This window comes from Eucalyptus grandis, chromosome 5 (assembly GCF_016545825.1).
Source record: "Eucalyptus grandis isolate ANBG69807.140 chromosome 5, ASM1654582v1, whole genome shotgun sequence".
NCBI classification, from domain to species: domain Eukaryota; kingdom Viridiplantae; phylum Streptophyta; class Magnoliopsida; order Myrtales; family Myrtaceae; genus Eucalyptus; species Eucalyptus grandis.
Window position 1 is genome coordinate 60,124,589 of NC_052616.1, and position 6,073 is coordinate 60,130,661.

The following is a 6,073-nucleotide window of genomic DNA, read 5'->3' on the forward strand; positions in this document are numbered from 1 at the left end:
GCCCTTGGGTTCTTCTTTTGATTTTATCTTCCGCAATATTATTTGCTTTCAATTGAACATCACTTAAAAACCTTCGATGTTTTTGATTAGCCAACTGAGATTCTGATACTAATTTTTAGGAGTTGCACACCGATTCTAGAAAAAATACACAAATAAACAATTCACACAAACAAAATGTAATAATAGATAACAGAATTGGAAGAATATACCAAGAAAATTTGTTATCGATAGTCACCTAAACCTAGCTAGATCTCCATATAGAGGTGCCCTGCAAATTCACTATATTTCGAAAACAGTAGAAATACAATTATAATCTTCTCTTAAGATCCAGACACAAAGAAATTGAGAATATTTACAAAGAGAAAACTCACTTTTTCTTCTCTCATGTTCTTTTCTCTCCATTTTTTTCTCACCTCCTTTAGTTTTGGCTGTTGCCTCTCAATAGCTAATATAAGTGATGTAACTTTTAACCTCAAAGCAAAATAAAGAGAAAAGACAAAAAAAAGGCTCTTAAAAATATTTGGCTTCACCCGCCAACATCACGTTCATTCAATGCAGGTATTATGATAGCCTAGCATAGGCCTATTCGGACTCTGAAAAAACTGGTCCAAGCTAAGCCGTGCTTAGCATGAGTTTTTTTTTTTTTGGGCACTTCGAACAATTGGTTGTGCGAATGGACAATGCATCTACAGAAAAACCTGTTCCATTTGCTGTTTCTTTCCAATAAACGACCTTGCAGAGTGTTGAAAGAAGATATGATTTGATTGAGGATTTGGATTGATTGTAATTGATAGAAGATGTGTTTATCTTAGGACTAGAAAGATTAGAAGAATTTACTTACTTTTCTTATTCAATTCTTTTGTACAATATATACATCATTGTATCACATCTAGAAATCAATGAAGTATACACCATTTTCCTCATTACACATATTCCATATTTCTTTTCTTCTTCTTGGATTCGTGACATGGTATTAGAGCGGCTCTTGATCCTGAGATAAGCTTCCGCACTAAAATCAGCCTCTATTACTTCTCTGGTTTCTGTTGCTGAATCCTTGCAGAACAAAACAGCTTCCAGTCCTCTCTGTTTCTCGTTGCTGCAATTCTTGCAGAACAGAATAGCATCCGAGAAGAGATCCCTCGACCGTCTTCACTTACGTGTTTAAAATTAACCTGCAAAACAGTGTTGTTGCAGATCTCTTAGAAAAAAATTGTCACCATGACAAACCCACAAGAACTTACCTCAGGAGTCGGTGATTAGCCCGCAGGAGAGACAACGCCACAAAACCTCGCAGATCCAGGAGCCATCAGAACAGATTCAGAGCCACACTCAACAAGCACAGTGGATACCTGTTCCGGCTCAGGCTAATTTGGGGCAACCCTATTCGGGCCAACCTTACCAATGGGTACCAAATCCTTGGTACTATGGGACGGGCCCAAATGCATCATTGCCGGGATTTCAAAATGGTGTACAGACTGATGGAGGCCTACCAGCCGGTGGTGGGGGCGCACAAACACCAGTTCACAGCAGACGGGCGGATAATCCGAATCGGGTATGGGACCGAATCCCTACCCGGGTTCGTTTTTTTCTAATGCGGGTCATTCAACCGGACCTGGGGGGTCGAGTTTTGGGGGAAATCCTTACCCGAGTCCGCCACCAAGGTTTCTCCCATACTGCATCTACGCCGCTAGCAACCGGCCAGAACCCGGCGACCCCCTTTTCACAACCAACACCGACCAGATTTAAAGCTTGTTGCCCAGCAACTAACTGGACCCGATAATTACTCGAGGTGGTCGCGTGAGTTCCGGCGCGCTCTGGTAATGAAGGATAAGGAGGGTTTATCGATGGAACGGTTCCGATTCCGGCCGACGAACGACTAGCGCAACTTTGGAAAAAATGTAATAAGCTAGTCAGAACGTGGATCGGAAACATCATCGCTTCCGAAGTCGCGGCTGGTCTTCCTCCAACGGAGGACTCGAAACAAATGTGGGAAAACATCAAGGAGATGTATGGAAAAATGGATCAAGTTAAAAATTTTTCTTTGACGCAACAGATCTCGGATTTAAAGCAAGGAAACATGATTGTTGCTGCAGTTTTCAACAAACTTTCGAATATGTGGAACGAATTGGAAGCGGCCGAAGAAAAATTTGACTAGCTGGAGCAGATTTTGCAGCAGTACAAAAAAATGCGAGACAGGAGAAAGCCATTCGATTTCTCCTCATATTAAACGACTCTTACCTTTCGTTTAGATCGCAGATCTTAACCATGGAGCCGATGCCAAGCCTTGGCCGTATCTACCAGCTCACAATCTAGGAGGAAAGCCAACATATAGTAGCAGATCTTGGCAAGGAAGGCGACAGGGTGGCTCTGGCGACGAGGGTTTCCTCTCGCCCGCTACAGAGACCCACAGGAGGGAGAGAAAATCAACGATCTAATCTAGGGTTTCACGAAAACCCTAGACCTTATATACGAACGATGGATGGCCAGCATTTTACCGATCGATCGGACGGCTCACGATCGATCTTTGGAGCTATTGGATCCGACGGCTCACAAAGTGGCGCGGCCATTGAATCCAACGGTCCACGTGCAGCGGGTTTCCACGGATTCGAAGGCCCACGCGGACTATTTTTTTCTGGGCCCGAAGGCCCACAGGCGTCATTCGGAGCATCATCCGAGGGCCCATATGCAGGAACAACGGCCCATGCTGTTAATAGGCCTTCCTTATTTGCAAAAAACAACAAAGGAAAGGGTAAGATATATTGTGAATACTGCAAGCGCCCGCACCACAGTTGAAAGTTGCTAGAAATTACGTGGTAAGCCAGGTGAAAAAGAAAAGGGAAAGTTTTCAACTGTCTTTCAGGTAATGGGTAAAACAGTAGACAAACCAATCACCCATGGGGAATATCAGGAGTTGATGGAAGCTCTTAAAAAATTGGATCATTCTGACAAGGCAGGCAGTTTCACAGGTATTTCTTATTGCCTGACAAACTCAATTTCAAGGGATGCATGGATTATAGATACAGGAGCTAGTGATCACATTGTCTGCAATCCAAAATTATTTTCTAGTGTCAAAAGGCTATCATTTCCAATATCAGTCCAACTTCCAAATGGAAATACCACATATGTTGGAATGACTGCACTGTGAATCTTAGTTCACTCATCACTCTAAAAAATGTCCTTTATGTCCCTACTTTCCACTTTAATCTCATATCAGTCTCTCGAGCTTGTAAAGAGAATTCTTGTCATGTCTCTTTTGACTCTGATAAATGTCTATTTCAGGCCCTTTCGACTGACAAACTGATGGGCTTGGGTAGAATCTATCAAGGGCTTTATTTTTGGAATGATCTTCCGGGCAATTTTAAGTTATCCTCTGTTGCATTCAATAAACCATTGTGTAACATTGTTGCCAATGAAAGAAATTTTCTTCATAATCAAAGATTGGGTCACACTGCATATTTCCCTTGTCCTCAATGTCCAATTTGTCCTTTGGCAAAACAAGCTCGTTCACCCTTTCAAAATAGTAAGACTCGAACATATGAGATTTTTTCTTTGATCCATGTTGATGTCTGGGGGCCATATCACACAGTTTATCATGATGGTTCGAGATTTTTTCTTACAATCCTAGACAATTTCTCACGTGCCACTTGGGTCTTCCTCATACAATCAAAAGGTCAGGTTCTTTCTCACCTAAAAATCTTTTTTTCCTTGTCCAAAACTCAGTTCGGAAAATCAGTTCGTCGCATCTGCACTGATAATGGTAGGGAATTCTTCAATGGTGATTGTGCTTCCTTTCTCACTTCAAATGGTATTTTACATGAAAGTACCTGCACCTATACTCCACAACAGAATGGGGTAGTTGAACGAAAGCATCGTCATCTCTTAGAGGTGGCACGTGCTCTTAAGTTCCAGGCATTTATACCAGAACAATTTTGGGGAGATTGTGTGATTACTGCGGCATATCTAATAAATCGTATGCCATCTCGCATTCTAGAATGCAAGACCCCGTTTGAACTATTGTATGGAAGAAAACCGGATCTGAGTCATCTCAGAGTCTTTGGTTGCAGTAGGTCCTCGGGATAAAATGTCTCCTCGTGCTCGACAATGCATCTTCATGGGGTACCCTAATTTAAAAAAGGGTTATCGAGTTTATGAACAATCTACCGGGGATTTTTTTATCAGCAGGGATGTGGTTTTTCATGAACATATTTTTCCTTTTCGGGATACAACTTCTACACCTGCAGATGACGCAAGAAATAATCAGCAATTCCTGTCAGAAGAAGATCTATCTACTGGAGAATCATACTTTATTACTCCTTCTCCAAGAAATCAGATAGTAGATATAGTCTTGCCTTCACCAGTCGATGATTCTTCTCATGATAATTCTGTTGAGCAACAAATTATGGAGCAGGAATCCCGGGAGATAATTCACGAAGAACCTCCAAGTGTTGAGGAATTACCTTTGAAGGTGCTTTGGATGAACCACCACGAAGATCTGGCCGAAACCTTCGCCCACCAGCCTGGACTAAAGATTATGTCTGCTCCTCATCACTATTATCAGGTACTCGTTATCCTTTATCCTCATATATATCTTTCGACCGCTTGTCATCAGACCATTTATGTTGCATTAGTCGAGTTTCTGAGGAAAGGGAGCCTTCTAGTTATAATGAGGCCGTACATGATGAACGTTGGCAAAAGGCAATGGAGGCAGAACTTAAAGCTCTGATTGATAACCATACTTGGGATGTTGTGACACTACCGCCTGATCGCAAACCCATTGGATATAAATGGGTCTATAAGATCAAATATAGAGCAGATGGCTCTGTGGAAAGATACAAGGCCCGATTAGTGGCCAAGGGTTTCACCCATCGAGAAGGTTTTGATTACCATGAGACATTTTCTCCGGTAGCCAAGGATGTCACGGTTCGATCTTTCTTATCAGTTGCTGCTTTTTGCAACTGGTCTCTACATCAAATGGATGTCCACAATGCTTTTCTTCATGGCGATCTAGAAGAGGAGATTTACATGGATCTTCCACAAGGATTACGGAGACAGGGGGAGTTGAAGGTATGTTGTCTCCGCAAATCTCTTTACGGATTGAAACAGGCATCTCGACAGTGGTACGCCAAATTTACTACTGCACTAACAGGAGCTGGATTTATACAGTCCAAACATGATTATGCTTTGTTCACTTGGGCAAAAGGTACGTCAGTCATACTTGATGATTTATGTTGATGACATACTTATTATGGGAAATGATAATTCTGCTGTGAAGAAGTTTAAAGACCATCTACATTTGTCTTTTCATATTAAAGACTTAGGACCACTTAAGTATTTTCTTGGAATAGAGATAGCCCGTTCTGATATAGGGATTTCCCTTAGTCAGCGAAAATTTGTGATGGAGATTATATCAGAAGCGGGATTATTAGGTTGCAAACCGTCAATTATTCCTATTGAGCAGAATGCCAAGTTGACAAGCATTGATTATGATATTGGGACAACCTCCTCTGATGATCCATTATTGAAGGACCCGACAAGCTATCAAAGACTTGTTGGGAAACTTATCTATCTCACTATGACCAGGCCAGACATTTGCTATGCTGTACAAACTCTCAGTCAATTTATGCATAGTCCAAAGCAGTCACACATGAATGCAGCCTTGAAAGTAGTGAAATATCTGAAGAGATGTCCAGGATTAGGGATACTCCTTTCCAAAAGGTGCAACATGGAGATGACAGCCTATTGTGATGCGGACTATGCTATATGTCCCATGAGTAGGAGATCTATTACTGGATTTTGCATCAAATTTGGGGAGTCGTTGCTTTCATGGAAGACAAAGAAACAATCCACTGTATCATTGTCATCAGCAGAAGCTGAATATTGATCTATGGCAAAAACCGTCTGTGAGATAGTGTGGCTCCGAGGCTTACTTCTGGATCTTGGAGTACAAGTTAGAGGACCGACATTACTTTTCTGTGATAATGATTCGGCGCTCAAACTTGCAGCAAATCCTGTGCTACATGAAAGGACAAAACATATAGAAGTTGATTGCCATTTTACTGGGAGAAGATCAAAG